This window comes from Anticarsia gemmatalis, chromosome 14 (genome assembly GCF_050436995.1).
Source record: "Anticarsia gemmatalis isolate Benzon Research Colony breed Stoneville strain chromosome 14, ilAntGemm2 primary, whole genome shotgun sequence".
NCBI classification, from domain to species: domain Eukaryota; kingdom Metazoa; phylum Arthropoda; class Insecta; order Lepidoptera; family Erebidae; genus Anticarsia; species Anticarsia gemmatalis.
This window is the reverse complement of record NC_134758.1, coordinates 7209076-7221431: the sequence shown is the minus strand read 5'-3', so window position 1 is coordinate 7221431 and position 12356 is coordinate 7209076.

Here is a 12356-nt window from a genome sequence, read left to right as displayed (position 1 = left end):
CTGCAAGTATCACCAGGATATTTATCCCGTTTCTTATCGTTTTCATAACGTTAGCCTTATGCATGAAAATTTTATAAAGTTTCGTTTTAAATTAAAGATGCTACAGTAGCATTTATCCCGCTACCATTTATTTACGAGGAAGTTGTATCTCAAGAAACTGCATTTTGAGTCCCGGCCATAAATCTGTGGAGCTGTACACGGGGATTTGTAGAGAGCATTTAGAATATGCGGAACTTGGCGGCAAGGCATGAAAGCAGCAGAAGAATTGTGCGGATGGCTGTGTAGGTGCAATGTGCAAGCATGTGACATCAGGCTGTGCTAGGCGAGGGGGGGATGGGGCGGCGCGCGGGCGCTGGGGCGGGTCACTGCACTGAGGTCGCGATGCACCGGAGCATGTGGCCACTTCGCGCCGCGCCTCACCCCCGCCACGCGAGCCTTCCACCTAAGCTACGAGAACATAGCGATTATCTACTGAAGCTGCTGTCCTGCTAAACAAAACTTATTCTTCTGAGAGGGATTCGTTGGATAACGAATATTATTTACATTATAGTGAGGTTACTTAGAAAAAGGTTTTGCGAAGCATTTTGTACTGGCAGATTGAACGGAGTGTGTGTAGTTAAAGACAGGTCGTGTAAGTCCATTATATAGCTGAAGGATTGTGAATATTTTTATAAATATTTCAAGAATATAATATATGACGTGGTGGTCCCTTTATTTTTAATTCAGACATCCAAATTTTAAAAGAACATAATTAGGATCAGTTTCGCAAAAAATCTCGTCAGCTGAAAAATCCGCTGTCGGATGTGAGCGGGACCGGCGCGGTGTCCGCTTGCAGCCTTGCACCGGTTACTTTAAATTTTCATTAGCAGTGGCGGTCCGCCCGAAAGCCTCGCCGCGTCGCGCCGCCGCCGCCCGCCACTCGCCGCCCGCCGCTGCTGCGCGCCGTCTGCAATTACACTTCGCAATTTACAAATTGTCTTTTTATTTACGATGTATGATTTCTCGAATACTTGTCTTATTCTTTAATTCTTTGATTTTGACGTCGACAAGCGGCGTAACAAGAATTAGTTCGATTTGAACATTTTGTAATGATACCACAGAAGCGCGGATTTTAAAAATTTTATAGTTAATCAATTATTTTACTTAAACTAATAAATTATTCTAAAGACACATGTTTATTTTATACACAATAGTACTTTACACATAGAATAATATACATTTTTAAGACATCTAATATTCATGAACTCTGTTCATTACATTTTTTGTCTACGCGTTGATGTCTTTTGTTCTATTCATTATTTTGTTATCTATATCGAAATAGATAAAAATGTGACGACATACATAGACTAATTAGCATTTTGGTTAACAGCCTTTAAAACGTGTAGTTTTTTTTTATTGGAACCTCGAAATTAAATGCGTTAGTGAGTATAATACAAAGAGCGAGTGTCATTGTATCAAAAGTTTCTATTGTTTAGGAATAATAAGAGATGCTTGGCGTGTGTATTAAAGTGGTATTGGAAGGCTATTAGAAAACCGCAACCCACGCCGGTGGATTGTAAAGTAGCCGGAGAGGCGAGTGCGCCATCATCAGACATAATAAGCACGTCTGCCACAATGTGTTGTGGATCAGAACCTGTATCCGAGCTGGTTTTTAAACCACTGACAACTGTTGTTTTGTTGGCTTCCAACTGTTTATGAAAAAATAGCATTAGTGTCTAAACATGTGTGTGGGTGTCACTTGGTAACGTAAGTTGCTGAAAATAGATTATTAGGTAGACTTGATATTTACGAGTTTTGTTGAATTTTGATTATAATTACAACAATAGGTATAAAAATTAACAAAAATTTAAAAACAAAGGCTAGGAATGAATTAAAAAGTATATGAACTGCGAGTTGTTAGTGTTTCGAACATAATTATGATGGTAAAACAGATTTTTTAAATTGTATTGCTTTTGTTAGTCTACGGTAGAAAAAAAAAATAATCCAGACTGTATATTAATGGTGTGAAAGAAGTCTGTATACTTAAATAGTTTGTTTTGTTGTTTTTTTTTACATTTTAATAGCACATTAAAGTGAAAATATGGTCGCGAAACTCTTATTTTCATCATGAAAACAAAAATAATACTGAGTATAATGAGATAACGTGCGAGGCAGATAAAATAATTACGATGAGTTTAAGATAACTTTTAAGTAATTGTTTATTTTTAATTGTAATTGTTTGTAAAAGTTTCAGTCGTTTCATTGCACTATTTAAGTTGTTATGTATTCACGTAAAGATAAGAAACGCGCACTACTAGGTATGCAAATATTAAGTACGTCAGTAAAGTAAGTGGTAGTTAATTTTATTATGAGTATAGGAACGTTGGCATGAAAACGAGAACAAAGCGGAACACCGGGTGCAAAGTATCTTGTACATTTAAATTCACCATTATGATTACCATTATTGGCTATTTTGTTCTGATTTGGTTTGGGTGATGATTTTATCAAATACTTTGCACGAATTCCACTAAGTAGCAAGCTTAAAACGAGTTTCGATTGAATCCTTTTTCCTAAAAGTATAATAACAACAACAGTCAACAGTTAAGACTCCTTGAAACGAATACTTTTAGACTGTGGGTATAACAGTTTTCCACTAGTCTGAAATAAGAAAATAATACCTACTCATCCTGGAGTGATATATTATGTTGGCAGGTTAGGTAACAGCTCTTTCCGTTCGTTGCAGTTCACGGCGAGTGCATCTCCGACTGGCGCAGGACGGCTCGATGCAGCGTGTTCTTGGCGCGAACACAAAGAGCGCCTGTGTCTCCAGCGCCGCGCTACTAAAGCCGGCTTACCGCCTTACAGCTTTTTACACCTTTGTCATGTGCCACTGTACGCCCTCGGCTCATTTTGTGAATTCACACATTTTCACGGTAGCGCAGAATTAGCTGGCTCTATTTCGACGAGTCCCTGGACACATATTTTATGCTTTCTTTTTCTGAAGTACATTTTCGTGTCCTGTATATTTGTAAACTATCAGTACCATTTTAGGGTAAATGACATGAAATATAAGTGAGTATGTGTGCTATGATAATTTCCGTTGTTTATGCAGCGTGACTTTAAGACAGTTTATGATTCCTTATCAAAATATTTTGTGTTACGAACATGTTTTTTTCTTGGAAAGAAGTAAAAACAAGTAACAATGTCTGTGTGCGTTTACTTGAGACGTCTCCGAGCTAGTAGTACTATAACACGTAGGTAAGTGTATTGTGCGTGAGAATCTCGCAGTGCTTTGACCGAAAAGGAAGTCTAGCCTTTTGTTTATAAGTATATGAGGTGTATCGAACGAGTTGCATTAAAGAGTGGGCAGTGTCGTGTAATCAATCGGAGTTATCTGTTTACGTGTGGAGCGTCGACCTCGCGCGCCCCGCCCGCCGCGCGCCTGCCCGAGCGCCGCCGCGGTCCCATTGCCGCGCTTATCGCTCACTTTGCACCCGGTGTTCCGCTTTGTTCTCGTTTTCATGCCAACGTTCCTATACTCATAATAAAATTAACTACCACTTAATTAATAACGCACGCTAATTCTATTTCCCTTACGATATACTGATGTAGAGTCGTTATGAAGATTAATGAAACGGCAATTTGGAGCCATGTATTATCCAAACCGTAGTGCAAATTGAACAAGTCAATATAATCACTTTACCACATCAGAGAATCGATTTACGTTTAAAGTTATTTCATGTATTAATCATATATATGCACTTTATGTAGTGTAGAGTCGCTTTGTTTCCATACATATTAAATTATCGGGCAAATTCGAGCTCGTCAAAATGAATATCTTAAAATACAAATTATGTTGTTCAGTCTATCTTGTCATTCTATACATAGACACGACGAAAGTTTACATGAGACTCTTTAATGCGTTTTGTGTTCTTTGTCCTTATTTACAAAGTTGTCTGATGCATTCATTAGAATATCAATTTGCAAACACGACAATGTAGTGATGAAATGTTTAATTACAGTCGAAAGTGGTTATTGACTTTAAAACAGGAGGGTTACAAACGCAAAGCTATTGATTGGCTAAATGTCTACAATCACGCTTTGTTCACAAGGGATAAGTAACCAGAGACAATAAAAAACATTATATGCTACGATACTACAACCAATGTTATCTAACCTCTTTCGCTTCATATTGTTTACAAATAATTCCACAATATTCCACATATTACACATGGGGAATTATTTGTAAAAAAATATTCAGGAGTAGCGTTGGTCAGGCTTACTTATTTCAAATATATTCATTTGAATTTGATTCGTGAAATATATGTAAAGTAAAAAGAAGTTGTTGGAAAGACTTCTTTATTACATGAGGTTTTAGTAATTATTTATTAAATGTATTGTCCTAATAGCAGTAAAACTATTAAATGAGTCGGTGAAGCGAGATATCGCTAATTTACGAAGCGCTGAAGGTAAACGACTCGACGATCTTTCAACGATCAACAATATTTAGCGATGTCTGACTGTTTTAACTTTCTAGTTCTATTTGTACTAGCTACTTATATTGTACTGGTAGCAGTCGACAACACCGAAGTAAACATTCAGTATTGTGGATATATCTTTCTTCACAGAAAATAAACGTTTTACGTCGCAATGACAAGTATCTAACTTGCTCTTAAATAAATATAAATGTGTACTGATATTAAAATAAACATGATTTTACAAAGTGACCTCCAACATTTAGTAATTTCATAAAATGTTTTGTTAGAGGAGCATAATAGATGAAGTGATAAAGTAGAAGAATAGTTTACGTATGCACATCAGACAAAAGTGCAACAACCTCGTGACGCGTCTCAATGCCGCGGCTTGTAATCTTCACACTTTAATAAGACATTATTGTTCAGCTAAGTAAGCAGTTAAAAGGTGCACATATCACTTATGTGTAGGTTTACAGTGGCATACACCTTGCGGGTCGCGTTGCATTCGCAACCCGACGCCATCAAGCCACGACCGCGACCGACAAGAAAAAAACTACCCGACTTCCTGCTCAGACTCGAACGATCATCCGACTTCGCAACTTGATACAATGTACTTAATTCTACATACATACATATACCTCTTCCATATCTCTACATATTACTTTTATTCTTATTTCAAAAGATTACCGACCTCTCGCCCGTCTGTATCAACGGAATGTTATTTTAAAAAAAGCATTTTTATTTATTTTACCAATGAGATACTCGTGTTTGTTTTTCTAGTTAGAGGAGAATAGTGTGATATTCTGAGCGAATCCGATCTTTGAACTCGAAAAGCTGATCAGATTTTTTTCGTTTGGTAATAACTATCATGGTGCATACTGCATTTGTATCTTGTAACACAGGTTTGGTGAAGTACAATAAAAAAATGTTTTAGTAAACAAAGTACCATTCTGAAACTAGCCTTATGTTTGGATAAAACCTTATTGGGATTTAATAAACATATGAAAAAGGAACATTAGAAATACGTAGGTAATGCAACGTCCGTCCGAGTGGTAGAGGTCAGCGTGAGACTGCACCGGTGTGTATGTGTGTTAGTTTAAGTGAAATCGGGCGATGCACCGCGCGGCTGTGTGCGTGAGTGCCGGTCGCGCGGCGCAGCCTCCATGCGTCTGCGGCCTGTCTAGACACCCTCCCCGCTCCCCGCGCGCCGCGCACCGCGCGCCCCACACCCGCCCCTTGTGGTTACGACTACTTGGTAACAGTTTCATTTGGTCACAGCCTTCAATTTACTCCTAAATTATTTACATCGTAATCACTTATCATTATTTATTATGAAATACCTATGAGTCTTTGTAACGTAACATTTGATGTCCAAATAAATATCTATTTTACTTATTATATTCCAGAATTCGTATGTACGTACGAATGCAAAATAGCATGTAAGGTTTTGATTGTTTTAACAACAGCGTCGTCTATGTGATAAATTAAATCACATTATGAATTCATTTGATTCAAATGTCTTTGATTAATGAATACAATTTAGGACAGCCCAGATATCATATTTTTAAGCAGAAACAATGCATTAATGGTGCGACTTTCAGTTATAAGCCAAGTTATTTACTCATTTCAGTCGCCCTGAAACAGTATACAAATAGCATAATTATTATCGTATGCGGAATAAGTTCGTAACCTTGTTGATGTTTACCAAAAGCGAATGCTGTTGCATGCCTAGACTTACTACACAATAACATTATTATTGTTTATAATTTGTTTGTGTTCACGTAACAATGAGCGTCTGAAAGACAATACCAAGTATTTTTGTTGACTGTAGACAGACATACGATATCATACGATAAGATTAATTAGCATTGTTTCCACTGTTGTTCTCTTCACCTTTATCGTATATTTATAAACTGACTCGCACGACGTCAAACAAATAAAATATTTTATTGTGACGAATAGAACAAAACCACTTGTTATGAAAAACATTCACACAACAACAAAATGCTTTATTGTCTAAGCGAGTGTCAAGTGGTAGAGTCATAGAAGAAACGTCGATAATATAATTTTAAAGATCAGAGATTATAATAGGTAATAAAGTCTTATTATCGTGTTTTCCACTCACGCATACGCTTTTTAGCAATAAAAGAAACTGTAGATCATGACTGGCGCCACTAAAATCATCTAAAGTAGATGTTAACGAGCCAATGTTACATTTACATGGTATAGATGATGATGTCATTTTTTCTATCAATAAATTGTAGCTTGATTTTCCACCATTTACGATGATGCTTTTCTTTGTATATCCCGGGGTGGGTTCGGTGATATCTAGGACAATAACGTATAATTTCAGGCATTAACGTATAATTTAAAACTATGATAGGAAAAGGACGTTATGACTTACTTCTTTTTAAAGGCTGTGGAGTAATTTAATTTTGTTTTTGTTTTTGTAATTTCAATAAGCTTTAGATGTATGAATTAGGTTAAGTTCAGACGAGAATCTTGTCAAGAGATTGCATTAATTGCTTTTAACACTGAGCTATTCTAAAATTGTGTGAAATTCTGCAATGTGAGTTAAATCTTTAAAGAAAATAATTATATTACTTTTCACATTTTTTAATTCAATAACATAGAGTTAGGCAATTGGTCATATCATAGTTATTTGTAGGAATTGCGCTGTAAAGTTTAGCTCCATGTGATTCTTTCGGACTGATGTATTGAATCTAATTTGATGATGAACATATTCGCGCGCAGTCATACTTAATACCGGTTTGATCAAATATTTTATCCATTTTCCACAACTATCTAAATTTTGGGAGTTATCAAAATCAGTAAATAAGTAAAAATATCATGTGGCTTAAAAGTAGTAGAAACATTTTGCATTACTTTAAGGTTCTGATTACATGAAGTACCTATTTGAGACTCTATGTAGATAATGATAAACAGAACGATGTTATTGCATTCGTTTAAATCCTGTTTTTAATTGTTGCTCGTATGTGTCAGCCACCCTTATACGGTTAATTCTTTATTTTCAAGCTCTGCAGGGTGCAGACGGGCAAAAAGGTTGAAGTGAGCGTAGAATGAGATTAGTCTCGGGCCGGCTTTGCGAAGTACGAGCGGCGACCGGCCGCCATCGCGCCATCCGCCCGCTCCGAGCAACGTAATAAATAAGAAGCGTCGATACAATGTTGCGGTGCAACACACCACTCTATACTGTATGTGTACTCACTAGGCAGCTATAAATAGCGCGAAGGTATGTGTGACCACCTGCCGGGGGCGGCCGGCCGCGCCTGAGCCTGCAGACAGGACGGATTAACGCCCGAAACACCCTGTTCCATATAACGTAACTAACTCGCCCCTGCACCCAATAATAAAGGCTAGTGCTTTCGAAACGAGGCTTACCGATATTTAGCGAGTAGTCGTTGAAACAATAGTGAAAAAAAATTGAGAACTGCACTGTTCGTCCGTTTCCATTCATAATGTTTTCCAATGCATCAGTTGTCCGATACTTTATTATGACTGCTTGAAAATAAAACACCATAGCCCTTAATTTACAAATATGCTTAATATAAAAAAGACATTTGATAATCAACGTTATACATATTAATTGCGTACGTAACACCAATTTATAATGGGTATTTTTAATTTTCCTGTATAGTTTTAGGTACCTATTATACCGCGTAAACAGAATTAACGACTAATGCTGACGAAAAAAGTCAAAATCGATTGGCACAAGGAAAACTAAACTTTTGATCGGTTGTACCAGGAAAGAAATGATGATTGAATTTGGGCGCGCATCTAGTGTTTTCGTAGAAAAGTGCTTGGATTGACTAATTTATAGCGCCCAAGAGAATAAGACGGGCCGTCTGACATCAATTTCTGGGAAGTTTAAAATAAAATACACATCACCGTGGAGCTAGACTAAACGTAAAATACCTGCGGCGCGGGTGATTCAATGAAAATAGTCACAGACGACTACTAATTCTAAATTACGTCACGTAATCGTCGATTGTGTCGGGAGCCCCGTTTCGGTGTCTGAATAAATATGTGAAAGCGGTCGGTTAGCTCACGACCTCCTGGAACAGACGTCTAGACACATACTCATAGTCTAGATACGTGCTTGTTAAATAGGCGGGCTTTCCCCTCCACGCAAAAACGTTGATGATCGGACGCGTGCGTCATTTCATTGCACCAACTAATAAAACTTCCTAGTTGTAACTAAATCTAATTGGACTGATTGCGTAATGGTGTCTGTGCATCTGAACTATGAAATTCTGTCTAGACAATAGAAAAATTTAATGGATCATTCTGTGCTCGAATTAAATGCATACTTTTGTGTATTGTATAGCTCTGTTTCCCGTTTCCTGAAACGTTTTGTATACGATAACTGAATATTATGTATTTCAAGTCCAATATTATAAATAATGTTCATACATGTAATCGTATGTAGCAAATAGTAAAATAACGTATTTTCAGCAATGTAGAACTCGCACTGTTCGGCCTAAAGTATAATTTAGAACCTAACGTCACTAATTGGTACCTAATTGAATCCGACCAAATCCAGTAGTAAAATTCGTTAATGGGTAAACCATTCAGCAGTCAGGCTTTTCTACCAACTATGTTGGCGTCGGCTTCCAGTCTTACTGGATGCAGATGAATACCAATATACATGGAGCGACTGCCTATGGCCTCCACAATACAGTTAACTGGGCAAAGTGCTTTCAAAGTTTTGATGGGTAAGTTCTGGAATATAAATCGAGGGCTTTAAGAATCATAATAAAACGCAGAGAAATAAGTTATTTATAACGATTGCAGGTGTGATGATTGTTTATGTTGCTCACTGTACGCAAGGGTCGACTTAAAGGTGAACCTGTTTACTTCGTTTACCTGAGAATTTCTAAACTCCGACACTAGGTAGCACATACATACATATCATATACATACATTTAACCCCAAAATGTTGGTTTGGGAAATAAACGAGCCTCAAAATATTACCAGTGACTCGGATAAATAACAGATATATTCGGAAATATTATATACGTGAACAAACTCAAAAAATCATTATGATTAAAATTTCACATAGTAAAAAACCTGTAGGTATGTGTATACAATGCTTATGTGATATAAAATTGTCCAAATAGTTGCTGGTCTGGTAGAGCGCAGTATTTTTCGCAATGTAACCTATTGTTTTGGATTAGTGGTAAGTGGCGGCGCGGGTTTAATGATTGTCCTCCAGACGTGGCGTAATCACGACCTTGTGCGACGCACTTGACCACTATTACTAATAGCCGTCAACATACGCTGTCCTTATTCACTGAACTTTACAAAATCAATAGTCCCGAACGGCCGGTGCATCTTATTAAACATTTTTTTCGACTACGATTAGATAATGTTTGAAAAAGATTTGATATACTTAATTTATTTCTTGTCCTGTTCGACAAGGTGTATGGATGTGAATGAAGCGAGGAAAGATTTAGGGATCGTAGCCAGTGGTGTTTTTTATCTGTCTACCCCTTGGGAAAATGGTTTGATTTTATGCATGTAACTACATATGAAAATCGTAGAGATGTCCGATTACTCATGCACAAAATGTTCTATTAAATATGTAAACGATGAGGTTAGTGTACCGCAGCTGCTAATGAAGATTTAAGCTTTTGTGTGCAGATTGTATGAAGGACTTTTGAGACTAAGCATCGCTGTGTACTGAAATTGGATTTTACTATATTAATACCGTGAAAAACTTGGTGGCATGCAATATTCGCTTAAAAATAATAATTTGACAATTAAATTAAACACAATTCAAAATATTCATCTAATTTAGAGTTGGGTACCTAAATTATTTTGTACAACGCTAATTGTATTGTTTGTACCAACTACCAACCGATTCGGTTCAAACGGGAAGAAAAAGAAATAAATTATTACTGAAACTTACGATACTTACGCATATTTTTTGGAAAAATTTAATATTCATCAATAAGTTTAATCATCATTAATATCAGTGATCAAAAGATACTGCAGTAAATAATATTTCAGATATCGAATTTCAAACAGGGTGCTCAATTCGTCTGAAGCACTAGAGATTAAGCACAACCTGAGTCACCTCTACCTTCAGAGTGTTATGGGATGACGTTTTATTGATAGTGGAACATATAGAGTCAATTTATTGAATGATTGAGCATGGAGTGTGTCGCGTTCGCGGGACAGCGCGGATCACGTGGCCGTCGTTACGTAGTTATGTACGCTGGAGTAGGTATGGCGCGCCCGAGGCCCCGCTCGGCGCTCGTGCCTGTATTAAAAATTCGTCTGCGGCCTGTCTAGACGCGCTCCGTTTACATTGTGACGTGCAACCACAAACATCTAGTTAACTTATGCATCTAGTTCTCATGTAGCGATTGATTTTTAGCAGCAGATTGGAGCGATTGTTCTATCTGAATGTTACCCGTATGACATTGATACAACATTGGATTTTCTCAGTTTTGTTTTCACATTTGAATATATAGTTTTAAAAGGGTGCAATTAATAAAATGTGTAGATGTAGATTGGTGTTTTGAATTTGGCATGATTCATAAAACTTGCTCTATATTTCTTTGTAATTATATTTATAAATTCGTAAACTTTAACTAAACGTTTAACTTCATAATAAAACTTTTACAATTCCTGAAAACGTCTGGTTTCAATCTTGGTGTTAAAGAATAGACTGAAAATATTGAAATTATTTTATTTAACTGTGTAGGCTCTATTGATGCGTTTTACGGGACACGAAGTTGACTTCCTACGGGGATATGTGAAGCATCCTCATGAGTCTGCGAAATATTTTTTTTGAATATAGGTATTAGTTTTTCATGATATATTGGTAAAAGAGAAATTTTAAATTATTTTTCATAATATAAAGTTAGACAGGTCATTAATAGAGTTTTCTAATCTTCTACTAAATAAACGACAAGTTGTTGAAATCGAGTTAACTGAGTGAATGTTATGAAAATTTCATCTCATTCTACCTTCTGAGTATCAATAAGGTACCTATACCTTTATTATATGAGTACATTCAGTGTCGAATTTACAAGGTGTGATAAGTTAGTATGTTATTTACAAATTTAAACTCTCTAGGCGCCTTTCGTCTCTCAGTGGTCGCTTTCTCTGCGTCGCGTCGTGTCGAGTGCTGCCATCCACCTCTGCTCAAATTGCATTGTTAGCCTTAACCTTTAGCTACTATTCACTTTTATAGAATGTAACATAAAATATGTTAAGCACTTTAAAGTAAACATAATTTGAGTCTAATTACCAGGTATTTTATTTTTCGCGTTTCTGTTGCTCAGACCAGAGTCTCAAAAATGGACTTCAATAAAAAATTTCATGCTCTGAAGCTTTGATTAATACACTCTCGATTACCGGTAAAAACAGGTTCCATAAATAAAACAAAACAATATGTTTTTCGACACTTGATAGGTATTTTATACACTGTTGATTTAAAAGTCATTGGACGATAGGAGACCTTCACCTGAGCACCGAATCCTAGATGCGCCTGAAGTTTCTTCATTTTAAATTCCATTATCGTCGAAACATTCAAATGGGCATATAAATATGTACTGCTAACATTTCTTGTTTCATATGGTATGTGTGTGGAAGCGTATGTGTGTGTGTTCCCGACATGGGTGCATTCGAACCTATTAAAATCTAATTTAAAATCGTTATGGTTTGTGTCCGATACGAATCTCCAGACATGATTACATTCATTTTTATTCAAAGCGTCGTGCAGAGTCGACGATTGCAAAAAGCCAATGGCATAAGGTGCAAAATATATGGTGTGCCAATCATTATAATATTCAATGCACATTTGACTGCTGGCTTTTTGTGCGGTACACAAACAACAAGAGCATGTGTCGAGGCGGATACCACGTCTAG